The sequence below is a fragment of the Mauremys reevesii genome, linkage group 8 (genome assembly GCF_016161935.1).
Source record: "Mauremys reevesii isolate NIE-2019 linkage group 8, ASM1616193v1, whole genome shotgun sequence".
In the NCBI taxonomy this organism is placed as follows: domain Eukaryota; kingdom Metazoa; phylum Chordata; order Testudines; family Geoemydidae; genus Mauremys; species Mauremys reevesii.
The window spans coordinates 4904819-4922054 of record NC_052630.1 but is presented as its reverse complement, the minus strand read 5'-3'; the positions used below and the strand labels follow the sequence as shown (position 1 = coordinate 4922054).

General features: G+C 47.9%; 1 long non-coding RNA gene across 2 annotated transcripts in view; it reads left to right on the top strand.

The window, feature by feature from the left end:
* Positions 1 to 17236, top strand: part of LOC120370492 — a 36296-nt gene extending 19060 nt beyond the window's left edge. The window contains exons 2-3 of one of the 2 annotated variants that reach the window (XR_005583767.1): positions 15672 to 15729; positions 17014 to 17236. This is a non-coding gene — a long non-coding RNA (uncharacterized LOC120370492). The remainder of the gene's footprint in view (positions 1 to 15671; positions 15730 to 17013) is intronic. The other variant, XR_005583768.1, reaches the window with a different exon arrangement.

Below are 17236 nucleotides of genomic sequence, written 5' to 3'. Positions count from 1 at the left end.
CCAGGTGAAATCAAGGGCAAAATCCACACTGGCCCAAAGGAGGCAGGCGCAGACTCTATTTCCTTTGCTAAAAGTTCTCTCACTTTTAAAGTGTCTTATGGGTCTGATCCAAAGCCCACAGACTCCAATGCAAAGACTCCCATTGACTTCAATGGGCTTTTGACTAGGCCCAAACTTGTGTTCTTCTAGATGCCTCGTGGGAAAATGTTGCATATTTTCCAATGCCAATGTCAGAGGGGGGTCATGCATGGGTTATGTCCCCCCTTTGATTTCAAGCCTTCAGTCCTTCTAGGAGCTGATCCTGCCACCCTGAAGCCGGTAGCTCTTCCTCACATGACTAGTCTCAATGACTGCAGTGGGGCTGCTCAGGTCAGCAATCGTTACAGGAACGGGCCATAAGTTATAGGCATAAGAAAGCTGATTTTTTTTTCTGAGATGGTTAGTAAGGGGACCCAGTTGCTCTCCTGCTGCAAGATCTTACTGCATCTTCTGGGCGGCTTCACAGATAGAATTGAAGCTTTTAACTGATCGGCTTTATCCCCAGCTGATCAGTTTCACAGCAACTCTTTTGTTTGTGCAAAACCACCCGTTATCCAACAGACCCGGTGTCCCCATCGTGAAAGCCACCGCAACAAATTGCCCGTTGGCAGGCTGATTGAGACAGGCCGAGGGCTAAACAAAGGCAGAGGACTCCACATTGGGGAAACCCTTTATGCAAAAAACTCCCGTGGAGACCAGGTCCATGTGGAAAGCCGCTACGGGACCAGACCCAGCAACCGAACTACCTCCTCAGCCAGGGCCGAGGTGCAGGATCTTGGTGCCCCCGTGTTGGGGTAAGGAAAGCTTGCGTTGCTCCTGGACTTGGAGAACTCATTCTGAGGAGTCTGGCAAAAACAAACAGAGCTCCTGTTTGCTGTGATCATCTGTACCTGGCTGTAAAACAATCAAATGAGATTGGCAGGAGTTGGCTGCAGGCTGTTTGCTAAGAGTTAAGACTAAACATGTTCTGATTTTTCAATGCAGGAAGCTAAACACACAGTGTTGGCTCCGCCACTTGAATGCTGGGATAGCTGCCCATAATGCATCACCCCCAGCCAGCGCTGGTGCTGCAGCACTGGTCATCAAATGCTTTATAGATTACTCCCTTTGTTTTTATATGCAGCCTCTCTTGTTTGTTGTGAACGAGCTCCGTGCTCAGAGCTCCTTGCGTGCAGCGCGCTATCTAAAAAAAAAAAACAAAGCTCTCTGTTGCTGTGTGATCATCTGGCTGCTGTAAACAATCAAATGAGAGGGGGCAAACTGATTATCTAAAAACAAACACTGATCACAGCAAACAGGAGCTATCTGTACCTGGTTTCCAATCCAGAAAGCTAACACACAGTGTGGCTCCAAAAATCCACTCTCTTCTGGTAGCTGTGAGTGGCCATACCCACAGAGGGCATCACGCCCCTGGACGGCCAGGCTGGTACTTCTCAAGAGCATTATTTTTTGCAGCTGGCTGGGGCTTTGGCATAGGGCTAGGTTCTAATAGCCAGTGTGAACACCCACTGGTGAAGTGAGCTGCAGTCCGAGTGTCTGCAGCCAGCTGTACAGTTCCTCTGCCCTAGCAATTCTTTGTATGGGAGAGAGTTCCTAGCAGGCCGTTTGTCTCCTGCATCTGTACTGCAGTTCCAGACGGGCTCTTGCGCCGGAGACTAAAGATTCAGCTTGTGTCCTCTTGCCTTTAAGCCTGCTAACCAATCCTAACAATTTCCTGGCATCTACCTTCCCTTCAGCCCTCCTTAAGGGGCTAATGAGTGCCTCTGGTTTTCGTGTTCAAATTTCACTGTGGCCTTTCCTCTCATTATTTCATCTGCCTTCTTAACCAAACATGAACTCACCACAAATCTGGATGAATAATTCTGTGCTAGTTTCCAAGGTTTCCAGACATCCGGTGCCTCAGAGCAATCAGACCTTCCAATTAGCCATAGTCTCTACGGGTCTGCTCCAATGCGGACTGAGGTGAGGAGAGTTTCTCCATTGGCTTCAGTGAGCTTTGGATCAGGCTCCTAAACAGTGTCATTCAGATGCTAAAACTAGAAACACTAAAGCCACATTTCCAGAGGCGGCAGCAGTGGCTGTGCCCACACAACCCCAGGCCTATTTGCACAAATAGTACTGGGTAATTACACACCAGGTTTCTGTGTGCACAAAATGACCAACTGGCAGCAGACACTACAGTTATCAGAACTTTCGGTATCAGCCTCTTTTTTTCACCTGCTTCTGATTTTCTCAGCCCTCTCCTTCTGGACAGAAGTGCATTTACCAGATATATGAAATGGGAAGAAAGCAAGCTTTGACTCAGGGCTGGATTCTCCCAGCAAGGCACAAGGGATCAGCCTGCTCAGACACATGATACTTTCCCAAATGCCACACACCCATTTGCATAGCTATTTTTCAGGTTTGGAAATTGACTATCTGGATGTCCCCTTGGGAGACTCTAGTGTTGTGAACACGGCTTACTGATGAAAGGAGAGCCAAACAGTGCTCTACCTGGAGAGCTAGGTGAATGCCAATAGACCTGTTCACACATGCTTAGGGCTGCCCAGAGGTGGGGGCAAGAGGGGCAGTTTGCCCCGGGCCCCACAGGGGCCCCCATGAGAGTTTTTCAGGGCCCCTGGAGCGGGGTCCTTCACTCTCTCCAGGGACCCCGGAAAACTCTCGTGGGGCCCGGGCCCCTGGAGCTTCTTCCGCTCCGGGTGATCGTCAGCAATTCGGCAGCGGGGGGTCCTTCTGCTCTGGGACCCACTGCCGAAGTGCCCCGAAGACCCATGGTGGGGGGGTCCTTCTGGCACTTCGGCAGTGGGTCTTCGGCGGCAATTCAGCAGCGGGGGGTCCTTCCGCCCAGGGACCCGCCGCCGAAGTGCCGGGACTTCGGCAGCAATTCGGGGGCCCCCGCCGTCGAAGATCCCAGCCCCCCTGAATCCTCTGGGCGGCCCTGCACATGCTTTGAGAGGAAGGATGGTCTTGTGAGTAAAGCACTGGACTGGCTCCCATTCTTGGGTCTGCTACGGACCCACTATGTGACCTTGAGAAATCATTTAATCCCTGTGGATCTTAGATCCCTATCTATAAAATGTGACACCAGAACTTCCTTTCTCCCACCCTTTGTCTTGTCTGTGTAAATGGTGCTGGATTTGGGGCAGGGACGGTCTCTCGCAATGTGTTTGTACAACACTTACCGCAATGGAGCTGCAGTTTCACTGTCTAGGCATTACTGAAAACTATTCACATGGATATAAAATGAATTGGCTTCAGGTGTGCTCCTGTTTGCCTTCTGCAGGCCTCCACGAGACAGCTCTGTTTGGGTAAACTCGTGCATAAAGCAAATTTTAACAGCTCACGCCATCTTTCATGGTGGGTGAATTTTAAACTGACCAATAAATAAGCCGATAAAAGATATGCCTGAACCGTTTGGAATTAGGTCGACGCATGCACAAGCAATTACTTTCTGACAATGATTATGCTGATGACAGAAATTTCCACCGTGAAATGCCTCATTCGCTAAGCTAAATAAAGACATTTAGGATGAATTTTGGTTTTTGATTAATTATGACTGATTATTTGTATTAAAGTAGCATCTAGGGGCCCCAGTCATGGATTGCAGCAGGGTCATATTGTGCTAGGCATTGTACAAGCACATAACAAAGAGATGATCCCTGCCTCAAACAGTGTACAGTCTACTGTGTGGCATGACTCTCCCCCGCCCCCGTTTTGGTCTCATATGAGTCAGGAGTAGGGCTATATTGTACGGGTGGGTAGACTGACAATCTACACATACTCCATGCATGAACACAGATTGAGATCATGCTATACATCAGGGAGAATCACAACGGTTCTATATATCTCCTGAGGATCTGGCCCTCAGAGTCAAAGATCTCTCATTATAGCAAAAACCGCCACACTGACATGGACAGGTAAAGGGCCAAATTCAGTCCTGTGTAAACAATCGCATCTGTAATTCTGCCCGAAGGGTGAAATCCTGGCCACACTGAAGTCAAAAGGAGTTTTGTCCCTGATTCCTATAGGCCCCAAATTTCATCCTAAATGAATTCATTTAGATTAGAGAATTCTGCATTCTTTCTGCTCCATTCCCTCTCTATGGGTACGTCCAGACTAGGGATCGATTTATCGGGGATTGATATACCGCGTCTCATCTAGACATGATATATCAATCCCCGAACGCGCTCTCGTCAACTCCGGAACTCCACCGGAGCGAGCGGCAGTAGCGGAGTCGACGGGGGAGCCGCGGTCGTCGGTCCCGCGCCGTGAGGACGGGAGGTAAGTCGAAATAAGATACGTCGACTTCAGCTAGACTATTTCTGTAGCTGAAGTTGCGTATCTTACATACACACACACACACACACACCCCACTGTAGACTAGGCCTGAATGTATGGGGCTCTCTAGTTTTGGGTGTCTGTCTTCGAATTAAGCCACGCAGCAGCCATGGCTTTAGCATCAGCTCACTTTGCTGTAGCTATAAACTCTGCATTAACTGTGTACAAGAGAGAGGGCAGGGCAGGAGAATTAAAGAAAAAATACAGTTCCAAGTGTTTCTATAATTACTGAGAGTTGATTTTTATCCTGCATACATTTAACTTTGCACATTCAGTTTATTTCTATGATGTGCAGCCAAGTGCAAAGCAATACCCAAAATCCTGTTAAGAAGAGAGGCTGGAGAAGTCAGGGAGTATTTTGGAGAGAAGGGAAGGACCTTCTGATGGAATTAACACCTGCAGATTTTTCATCCTTGCTAACAATAAATCGTTTGACAAGAAAATCAGTGGGGACCAACTACTGTCAGTTAACCATGCACTTGAGAAAAATAATTGGAATGCAAAGTTCAGTCATTTGTAGCAATATCCAAAATGTCCTTGCTTCTTGAGTTCTTATCCAGCAGGATCTGCCTCTCAGCAACTTGGCATCCTTCAAAGGTTTTCTTCTGTTCTCAATCTCTCTGGTGCTAATTGCTGTGTCTTTCCAGAAACGCTCGTTAAAATTTCAGGATGAAGGAGTCCCAGGAAGGCTGGCTGGACTCACTATTGTGTCTGTGACTTTTCAGCTGTCATCAATTCCAGTGGCACTTTAAATAAAGGAGTTTGATTTAGGAAGATTTGTTGTTAGAATGGAGACAAAGCTCAGCTGATTATTGGAATCACTTAGTGAAAGCTACCAGCTAATAAGATACTTGGCTCTTATGTGGCACATCTCGTCCATAGCTTTACAAAAGGAAGTTAAGTATCATTATCCTGACCTTACAGATGGGAAGTCTAGGCACAGAGAGAAGGGACATGCCCAAGATCACACAACAGGTCAGTTGCAGAGTCAGAAATGGAACCCAGGTCTCCTGACTATGTATTTATTAATGATTATTCTTATTATTATTTGTTGCTGCTGTAATGCCTAGGATCCCCAGTCAGGGACCAGAACCCCATGTGCTAGGGGCCGTACAAACACAGAACAGAAAGACAGTCCCTGCCCCACAGACCGTACTGTCTAGGGCCTGGGCTACACTAGCACGGAAGGTTGAACTAATATATGCAACTTCAGCTACGCTATTCGCATAGCTGAAGTCGAAGTATCTTAGTTCGACTTACCTGGCCATCCTCACGGCGGCAAGTCCACTGCCGCGGCTCCCCCATCGACTCCACTTACTCCTCCTGCCGAGGTGGAGTACAGGCATCAATTCGGGGATCAATTTATCACGTCCAGACGAGATGCATTAAATCGATCCCCGATCCGGCGGGTAGTATAGACATACCCTAAGCATGAAACAAAAGACAACAAATGGACATCGACAGACAGATGGAGGAGCACAAGTTCTGATGAGAATGACAGGCCTTGGTCTCAGTATACGAGCTACCTAACTGGTGACACTTGACAAAGGAGAGTTTGCAGGAGCACAATGAGTTAGCTTTGCGGATGGTTACAGGAAGCTCCTTGTAAACAAGAGGGGCAGAATGGGTGAAAGCAGGAAGATGTTTATTTGAAAATTCAACAAGTGGGCAATGAAGCCTGCCTGAGATTTCACCTCCACTGGACACCACGACTATTCGGAATTTCACGGTGATAGAGGAGGCAGAGCATGGATCATTCTGCCTCAAAAGCACAGGCTCCTATTACTTCAGCTACAAGAAAATCTCCATTAGGTGTTTGCAGTCTAGGGCCTAAGACACACAGCTAATAAATTCTTATAATCTGATACCAAGCCTATTGTTGCACCAGGTGGTGCCTGCTGTGGCCCATGACTTTTGCAGTGCAAGCCGCTGACCACTAGGCCATGGTAAGAGACCCCGTAGGACATTCCAGGTGGGACATCAGATGGTACCAATTTTAAGCCACAACCAAATTGAGCCAGAATCAAAGCAGAGTCTTTGTCCTTTGAAAGCGTCTTTGGTGCTTTCCTACCCCTTTAGATATTCATGGACTCTGCTGTCTGCAGACGCTGGCAGCCATTTTGTGCTGAGGCCAGTGCGGATGTACAGAGGAGACACACGTAGCGTGCACTCTCAGGGAGATTTTACTTTTGTTCTTCCTTTTTGGTTCTTTTAATCCTGGCTGGAAGGACATGATTGCCCCTTTGGGTATAGAGTAACAGGATGCTATCTCTGTGTGTTTGTGATGCACCCATCACCATGGCATCTAGGTACCATCTCGGTTCTTCATAATCCCAGAAATTGCTAAAGAAAGGCAAACTCTGCTTCTGATAAATTATGTAGCTGACAGTGATGTAAATTAGGGCACCCACTCCGACAGTGAAACAGAACCAAGAAACCTAGGATCTTCCTGCTAATGGCTGCTGCCTCTGGAATGCACTCATTTCAAAGATTAAATGACCACCAAAGCATTGGGGTCAGTGGTGGGATGGAGGGAGAAGGCCAGACCGAATAAAGGGACAGTCGTTCTCATTTTCCTGCAGTTAGTGCCTTAAAGGAATGATCACTGGGTTTATATGTACCTGTATGTATGTTCCTCACCTGTAATGAGCAGAGGCCCCATTCACAGAAGTTTGCTTTCACAAAACAACAGGGTATGGAGGAAGGATGTATGTCCCTCCCATTCCAAAATGGCCACTCACCTCTTCCACACATTCCAAGCACCAAGTGCTAGACGGATGTGCTTGATTTCCTATGCTCCTTACCTCCTTGTGGTCGCAATTGTGTTCCTATTGATCACCCACTTCACAAACCAGGCATCTGTCTTCTTTCCAGCAGTGATTGTGCAAGCAGTCACATGAGCGATGGCAAAACAGTGCGGGTGGTGCGGGGGGACGGGACGCCTCATTTCCCATCTATTTTCCTTGTCTGGCTGGATTGGCGCTATGCCTGTCATGTGGAAGTGTGTTTTAATAAACAGCTGGGGTCCCATAGCCTGCTGCTAGCTCCAGAATCATGTTGCTTCTTGAGCCAAAAGAATCAAATTAGAAGTAGAATCATCCCTGGATCCCAACCCCCGTGAGCTGCGGAAAGGAGATGAGGCAGGAGATCAGAATCCAAACCCAGTTCTGGAGCTGAATTTATAATGGACCACACCAGATCCTCTTAATCAAACACTTTGAGGAGTTTGAAGCTGAGCTGTATTGAACTGATGCCTGATTCTGAAATACCAGTAAGAGAAACTCTACCCCAAGTGCTGGGATGATCCCTAACAATATCAGTGCAGCCCCAAAGAAAGTCCTATGTGGATCAAAGCAATAAAATCAGTAGAGTTCCAGCTGAGAGTCTGGCCCCCCGAGTGAATCAGTTGAGTTTCACTGCAGGATCAACTGAAAAACCATGCCAGACCTGGGGAAGCTGAAGCAGCGATGCTCGCCTGCCTTTCCTCTGCAGTAGGCTCTGTTCCACCCATGTAAGACCCAGGTGCAGAAAGCACAAAGACCTTGGAGGAAATAAAACGACAAAAGAGAGCTCAGCACTCCGTCGAATGAGGCACAGAGCAATGACAAAGCAGAGAGTGAAGAGATGCCCACAGAGGACTCTGACCTTTATGGGAAATGCTAAATCATTGTGGGTTTATTTGTTCTTTAATATTCTTCATTGATTTGTTTCTATCTCCCTGAAGGGCAGGAGGATTTGACTAAGAGCCTACAAAATACCTTCCTCCGGTCTCTGCTGATGCCTCTCAGTCTTGGCTTCCTGCTTTTCGGCCCTGGGCCCTTCTCCCAGCTCTGCCAATGCCCCTCACTTTTGGCTTCCTGCTTTCCGGCCCTGGCTGGCCATCTCTCGAGCAAAGGTGGCCAAACATACTCCAGTATAGAGGTGAGTGAGCCCTGCCAAAGAGTATGTGCGGATATTCCTTTAACTTCCAGGGAACTCCATTGTGCTGCCACGTCTGGGCCGGTCTTTCTTTGCTCCTGCACAAACATTCACGAGCATCAGGTTTTGTTCTCAGGATGCTGGGGGAATAAGCTGTTCTTCATGGGAACATCCTTTTTCTATGTGCAAATGATATTGTTTGCAATATTTTGCTCATCCAGTCATGGAGCAGAAACAATACCAGGTGACTCAGGTGACCAATCACACGCAAGGAATAATAAACAATAACAGCCAGAGACTGGTTTTGTCCTCGTGGACACCTATAAAGCCCCAGTACTTTCAGTGGGGTTGCACAGGCATCGGTGATCAGAACTTAGTACATAATTCTGTTGTGGATGCACAAGGAAGAACAGACTCCAGACCAGCCATTCTCATGTGCGCTGGCCCTGAAGGGCTAACAGGAGCAAAAAGCAGCAACCACGTATATTTGTCAGCAGATCTGAGTGTGAATACGTACAAAAGGAGCCTACGAGAAGCTGCTGCCATCAGTTGGTGCTGATTTATTTCATATAACAGGGTGCATAAGTTAAGAACATAAGAACATAAGAACGGCCGTACCGGGTCAGACCAAAGGTCCATCCAGCCCAGTATCTGTCTACCGACAGTGGCCAATGCCAGGTGCCCCAGAGAGAGTGAACCTAACAGGCAATGATCAAGTGATCTCTCTCCTGCCATCCATCTCCATCCTCTGATGAACAGAGGATAGGGACACCATTCTTACCCATCCTGGCTAATAGCCATTTATGGACTTAGCCACCATGAATTTATCTAGTTCCCTTTTAAACATTGTTATAGTCCTAGCCTTCACAACCTCCTCAGGTAAGGAGTTCCACAAGTTGACTGTGCGCTGCGTGAAGAAGAACTTCCTTTTATTTGTTTGAAACCTGCTGCCTATTAATTTCATTTGGTGACCCCTAGTTCTTGTATTATGGGAATAAGTAAATAACTTTTCCTTATCCACTTTCTCAACATCTCTCATGATTTTATATACCTCTATCATATCCCCCCTTAGTCTTCTCTTTTCCAAGCTGAAGAGTCCTAGCCTCTTTAATCTTTCCTCGTATGGGACCCTCTCCAAACCCCTAATCATTTTGCCCTTTTCTGAAACTTTTCTAGTGCTAGAATATCTTTTTTGAGGTGAGGAGACCACATCTGTACACAGTATTCGAGATGTGGGCGTACCATGGATTTATATAAGGGCAATAATATATTCTCAGTCTTATTCTCTATCCCCTTTTTAATGATTCCTAACATCCTGTTTGCTTTTTTGACCGCTTCTGCACACTGCGTGGACATCTTCAGAGAACTATCCACGATGACTCCAAGATCTTTTTCCTGACTCATTGTAGCTAAATTAGCCCCCATCATATTGTATGTATAGTTGAGGTTATTTTTTCCAATGTGCATTACTTTACATTTATCCACATTAAATTTCATTTGCCATTTTGTTGCCCAATCACTTAGTATTGTGAGATCTTTTTGAAGTTCTTCACAATCTGCTTTGGTCTTAACTATCTTGAGTAGTTTAGTATCATCTGCAAACTTTGCCACCTCACTGTTTACCCCTTTCTCCAGATCATTTATGAATAAATTGAATAGGATTGTCCTAGGACTGACCCTTGGGGAACACCACTAGTTACCCTTCTCCATTCTGAGAATTTACCATTAATTCCTACCCTTTGTTCCCTGTCTTTTAACCAGTTCTCAATCCATGAAAGGACCTTCCCTTTTATCCCATGACAGTTATACCCTATAACCATTTTCAGCCATGACTATTGTCATGAGATCAGGAATAAAGTCCAGGTTTTCCTGCTCGCATTCTTGTACACCCGCTTGGTCTGCTGCACATACAGAGAACCCTTCAACCCAACCACGCACGGGGACATCCTCCTCCGCCCTTCAGACTCTGAGTGATATCTGTCCTTGCACAGACACACACTTCTGTGTGCCACACCTGTACTACAAGGAGCAGAACTGGTGAGCAAAGAGGCGTCCATTTTAGAGCCTGTTTAAGGGTGCAGCTCCTCAGAGACACGTTGAGCAGCAACAGAAATAATAATAATAATCAATAAAAGGCTCATCTCCCCAAAAGAGCAGCCATGACGGGGCAGATTATCCTGCATGGTTAATAATTGCGTGTTCTCCCCATGTTCTTTCCACAAAACTCTCTCTCTCTCTCTCTTCTTTCTGCTGAGTCATATATAGGCCGATCCCCTCGACTCCCAGCGTAGTTCTCAGTCTCATTGCTGTTTTTAAGGCCTTTGTTTCCTGGGCCCTGACGAATGCCTTTGGGGATCTCGCTTATGAATTTAATTTTTTCAAGAACTATTTTAATTACTTCCTAATGTTCCGAACGTGGGACCAGCACTCAGCATCTCTTTGGCACTTTGCTTCGTTGCTCAGAGGTGCTGTAGGCAGCATTTGCTAAGTGACCGCTAGGGAATACCATCCCCCTATCGCTACCCTGGTGCTGGAAGACAGCACAACAGGAGATGAGGCTTTTCTGAGAAAAAGCCCTCAGAAGTAATCAAAGGCTTCATCCCACCCCATTTCAGGACTGTGGATAAGTGGGCAGTGTCTTGCAATGATGCAGCTGAAAATGAGTGACTGTTATGATTCTTTATTACAGTTGAATCTAAAGGCCTCGTGTGAGATCAGGGCCCATTTGTGCTAGGCTTTGGGCATCCATGTAGCAAGAGACGGTTCCAGCCCCGAAGAGATTACAACTGAAGTAGACACATGGTGCAATGGGATTTGCTCAAAATTGTGGCAGAATTAAGATTGGAACCCCGACCCTTAGATTGCCAGCCCAACGCTATAGCCACTAGGTCACACTGCCTATCCCTAAGGCAGCATACCGTCCAGTGCCATGCAAACCTCTTCTCTCTCTCTCTGGTGCTCGGGCCCACCTGCAGCATTTCCTCCTGCTATTCCTGTGTAAAGACCAGCTGACTGAGCAGAAGCTTTGGCAGTATCTGACAATAGATGCAAAGAAAAGTCCATCAGATTCTCTTTACCCTTTGAGCTTTGGCTGTTTATTTGAACCTCCCTCCCTAGAGACTAGTTTATTAGCCCCTTTGGCCATTTCCTCTCTCCCCGCTAACATGGAACTTCCTGAAAGGCAGAGCTGGCTTGGGAATCCACAAAGCCTGCAGCTGTCCTCCCCATCCACGTCGCAGGACAGTGATGCCGGGGCTAATCTCAGCTTTCACTGTCAAACCAGACAGTGTCTAGTCTTTCTTCTCTGGCAGACAACGTTGGTGTCAAGCAATTGCTGGATCTGAATGTCCGTGACTGATTTTTCAGCAGGTTGTAGGTTAGTCAGTCACCATCTTCACCTCGCCCACACAGGCCTGGCAGTTTGGTTCCATGCCATGGAGCAGGGCCCCATGCTGCACTAATGCAGAATAAAGAGATGGTCCCTGCCCCCAGTTGCTTACGATCTGGGTGTGCAAGTGGCATGGTTCTCTCGATGGGGCTGTCAGCTAAAACCTGAGTGTAACTTCTATTTGGGCTGGTAACCCAGCCACTTTGGAGTGGGAATGCTGGTTAAATCCCTCAAGTGTGGATAGCCCCCCAGTGCCCCTCCCCGCCCCCATGCCCAGAAGTGCAGACAAGTCCTCCCACGATTCACTGGCAAGCATCATAGAGCAGCTCGGCTTACTGCAGTGCTAAGAACCAGGGGATATGCCCTAGAAGTCCGAGCAACACACATGGGGGAACACAGGACTAGTGAGGACGCAGTAACTTGGGTAGGGCTTTGCAGAGGAGGTGCTCACACCCGGGCTATGCTAACCCAAGTGCCAAAACATGCAGCCAATCACCCGAGTTAATAAGTCTGTACTGAAGACCTACCCATAAACAAGTCAACCTCCTGTTCACTTGGCACCCGGGAGAGATGAGAAAACTCAGCCCAGCTGAGCGGGGGAAGTTGGCACTTTTGGACAGGCCGAGCTCCTGTCTGTACGCAAATTTTAGGCTTTCTGTGAATCTGTTATTAGAGGGGAGAATGGAAAGCAACTCCCCCCTGTCCCTCGCCTCCAAAACAAATCACTCCTGGACATTGCCTCCCAGGTTGCACCGCTTTCTGCTTTTCAATGATTCATTCCCCCATCATGAGCTTCTCTAAGTAGCCAGCGTTCTCAGGAGGCTGTTACACTTCTCTCTTGTGTCTCTCGCCCCTGCCTGTTCTATACGTGTTATAATACTGTATTCATTAACAGGAACCATCAGTCGGCAAGGTTGTGAAGCAGCTTTGCTCTCTTATATAAGCTCTTATCAAGTCTAAAGAGTAAAAAGCAGGAGGAGTTGGGAAACTGGAGAGTGTTTATTCTTTTTGTTTTAAGTGAAGTCGTTTTCCATTTTCAGGAGTTAATTTGATCGAGGAGGAATAATAACAACAGGAGATAACGTATAAATATTGAACTATTAAGAAGCTCCTTCAAAGCAATCTCAGAACATTTTTTAAAAAACCCATGGAAATATCCCTGCTAACTCCCTTATCTTTTTGGGTGCACCTGGCACTGTGAAAGATTTAAACTTGCAAATCCAAAGCTCAAACAGGGTAAATATTCTGGCTTCAATCAAACTGCCCTATAAAAAAAATTACTCACTATATTTGGCCTTTGGATTTGTTGCATGTCTGTGGGAGGGAGGGCTTTGTGGGAGCTTATGGATTTGTTTGGGAGCTGAAAAGCTTGCGCCTGCTTAGTAATCTTCATAGCAATGCATTTAGGGGCGAGAAGCTAGTCTGCTGCTTTAAGTAGGGTTTGCTGCTGTTTTCTTCAATGCCCTCTTTAGCGGAGGCAGCACTGGCTCTGACTGTGGATCTGTATTTAAAGGGTCCCTGCTGGCACTGGAATGGTATGAAAGGGCTCCCGCCCGAGTCATTCGTGATACTCTGTGCCTGTGAAAATTGTCTTCAGGCAGCACTTTTTCCAGTGCAATTCTTGCCTGCTTCCTCCTCTGTCTCTTCTCCCCATTGTCCTCCACTGGCTGCCTCCTGCCCCCTCCTCTGTTTGAGATAATGGGCTTGAGTCATGCTCCTTACAGCCCTTTGCGCTACTGGAAAGGACAGCATGAGGGCTCATGTTTCCGGAGGCCCAGCGCCCAACGTTTAAGGACAGGTTTCCCTCGGAGCTCAGCTCCCATTTAGGCAGCTCACCAAGGGCCAGGTTTTCAAATGCTCAGCAGCCAGCCCTTAGCTCCATGCCCAGGCTAGCATTGGCCACTTGCTGCCTCGTTGGGTAGCCCTTGATGTGGGGCAACGGTGAATCAGGCCCTGTTTCTCCCACATTGGTTATTTGAACACAACCATCCCTCCCCCACGCTCCACATGGATGCTTGCCAGGGAAATTTTGGCTGCAGTCCCTTTGGCTGGAACCTAGGCTATTTTTGGAAGCTTTAAAAAACAAACTATCGAGGGAGGGGTCGCTTTTTACTTTTATGCACAGATTTCTCCCCCCAGCCCACTCTCCAAAAAAGCTATAACCAGCTCCTGCATTTAAAAAACGGAAAGCCGGGTGATTCCAGAATGGGCCAGGAAATCACCCTTGTCATTTGCCCAATGCAGCCCCAGGAATCTGTTCCAACGAAACCCTGTAACAAGAAGAGTTCACCCAAGCGCTGAGGCCGTGGGCCTGAGATGAGGTGGTTGGCGTGAGTGACTAACGTCAGCTGTGGAGCAGAGCCGGAGCTGGTGTAGACTGTCACGGCTCCAGTAAACGGCTGTGACAGCCGAGGATCTGGCTCTGGGCCTCCCCGAGGTGAGGGGGCAGGTCTGGGGTTGGCTCTCCTCTTGCTTGCACCACTGTGACTCCATTACCTTCAATGGAGTTGCACCAAAATTACACCAGTGGGAGGGGGCAGAGAATTAGACCTGCTTATCCCTCCCTTATTCTGCTGCGGGGGGCAAAGATACAGGCTTGGGGAGCACTAACTTGTAACTCCTACGGCCATAGTCCCTAATGGGGAATAGCAGGGGTGCAAGACTGCCTGGGCCAGGCCTTTAACCCCATTGTGCCCTTCCCGCCTCTGTCCCACTCCTGCTTTGCCCCAGTCCAGCCCTAGAGCACCCTCTGCAGCAGGGCAACTGTGGAGGTGGCACATAGCTGGGTGGGGGGTGTATTGTGTGTTGGGGGGGATATACCAGAGAGCTGATACCCAAAGGGGACATAGCATGGGGGTGGGGGCATGTCTGCTGCAGCCCACCAGGGATGGTTCCCCTGCCCAGGTGACCAAGGTTTTCTGCTCATTCCACTCCAAGATTAAACCCAGCTCAGTGCCTGCAGGAGAAAGTCAGGGGTGTCAGACAATAGCCTCCCCGGCTAGTGACCAAAGTCCCCCAAAGCTCCTGGCCACCCTCACTTTTTGCAAAGCATTCAGGCAGCTTTTGCCACACTGCCAATTTCTGCACACATTAGCAAAGCGAAAATCCATGCAGACAATAAATCATTCGGCTTCTGAAAGCTGCTCTCCCCAAGGAGCCTCTAGGGTGTCCTTCATGTCCTTTCTCCAGACGGGCAAACGTCAGGGCCCTGAGCCAACATTCCCGTCCTCACAGACCACAGTGGCACGGGCCCAAACCATGTTGGCGGACCGTGAGATGGCCCCTGAGCCAACATATCAGCCCCTTGCTGTTAAAATACACCACCCGAGGGCTCGGCCCGGACAATCAATGTAATGGGTGCACTTAGCGCAGCTAGATGCAAAGGGACTGTGCCAACTGTCTTTACTGAGGTTAGTGGGACTTTTGCCATTGGCTTCAGTGGGGACAGGACTGGGCCCTTGTCTCCACTGGGAATATGACCTATTGCTAATGAGAGGTGTAGCCGAACCAGTGCCGAGCAGAGTTTAACTGCAGGCAAGGACAAGGGCAAACCACAATCAGCTCCATTTCAGAAACTGGGGTCAGACCTGTCCACTGCACCTGTTGTCAGCAATGGTCATTTTCCTAGGCTGAGGGGTCAGGAAGCATCCCCATGGCCACTGGATCCATATACCTTGACCCCTGCCATCGCAGTGGGACACAGGCCCTTTTGTAACGCCTATGACGGGAGCCAGGAAATGAAAACCAAGGCTGGGATTTTCAAAGTAGCTTGGGAGTTGGGTGTCCAACTCCCTTGGGCCATGTTTGAAAATGCCATGCAAGCTCTCCTGACTGTCAAATGGGATTCATGAGGTCTGTGTCTACACAGAGGACCATGTGCAGAGGACCATAAAGCATTCCAGGTACAGCCACCATGTCAGTCATTCCCAGTGGAATGACTCTCATGATTTGATCATCAGTCTCATGACGTTTGGTTTGTTTCTTACAGCCCCAGCTCCTGGAGTCCTGTGAATACATAGGGATGCCAGCTTTCATTTTGAAAATAAGTAAGTTTCTAGCCCACATTGTTTCATAGATTCAAATTTTCCAGGCCAGAAGGGACCACTGTGAGCATCTAGTCTGACCTTCTGTACAGTACAGGCCAGAGGACTGCCCCAAATAATTCCCAGAGCAGATCTTTTTTAAAAAAAACCAACCAATCTTGATTTCAAAATTGTCAGTGATGGAGACTCCACCACAACCCTGGGGAAATTGCTCCAGTGCCTAATCACTCTGCCTGTTAGGAATGTATGCCTTATTATTGCTGAGAAAAGCTGGCACAAAAGTCATCCAAGTTCACCCTAATGGCCCAGAAACCTGAAGGCATATAACAAGAACCCTCCGTGTAGTGTTTTGTTTGGAGGGGTGGGGGGCTGACTCATGAGTTTTGAATGCGTGGGGTTGGCAATACAGCAGTCCAAATCAATGGCGTGTCGGGGAGAATGGGTGTTTATATCTCAAAGGCGTGGAGTCCACAGGAGGGATAAGGCAGGTCCGGAACTGGATGGGAGAAACAGCTGTTCCTCTGCGGCTCAGAGAATGGAGAGACAGCTGAATCAGAATCACAGCGTCTACCTGCTGCCTTTCAGTAATTACACAGTTTAGTTTCTGTTACTTTCTCCTTCTTTTTAACATTGAGGTTTATGGGAGGCAACCTGCCCAGATGAATTTGAATGTAACAGATGTCTCCCTGTAGGTAGAAGCTGAACAGATCTATTCCTCCACCTTGTTAGCAGTAAGGAAGAAAGAGGAAGGTGGAAGAAATTCAAGGCGGCAAGGGCTTCTAATGCCTCACTCATCATGGCTGAGTGCCGTGCTATTTATGATGCAGTTACTACCAGGATGGAATCCTTTATGTTCCAGCTAACAACCTGAGCAGAAACCCCAGCCTCCTCCAGGCTTCCTTACGTGTCACCAGGACACAGGCAACCTCCAGAGAATGGGGTTCTCTTTGGAATCAGACAGTGAAAGAAATGTGTATCTTTGGGGTACCTAGACACTGGAATCCTGACCAGCTGGTTTATGTTATCTCCTGCATTTTAGACTGCAATCTCTTTAGGGTACTGACTGTCATTTTCTTTAGCTATGTGCAGCGCCGAGCACATTGGGGTCAAAATGGAGGCAGCCTCTAGGCACTTCTGCAATATAAATGTTTCTTGATAATAACAAGGATGCAGAACTAGATGGCAGTTCTGGGAGGCCTGGCCCTGTGAGGGAGCTGGTAGAAAGGCAGGGAAGGGGAGGTAGCCTAGCTGATGGGTTGGTGTATTGATTATTGATTCATCTCTTAGATTGCAGTGGGTCGATCAGGGTCAGGTCTCCTGAGCAGCTACAGCATCAGGAAGATTATTACCAATATTATCAGAACGAACGAGAGACCCGAGGAGCACACGAGAAACAACTGCAGTTTCACAAGGTCCTTTATTAACAAATCCATTAAGCAGATAAACAATCCTGCGAAGACTGAAATACAACAGCAGATACAGAGCTAATACACAAGGTTTAACCCGCTGA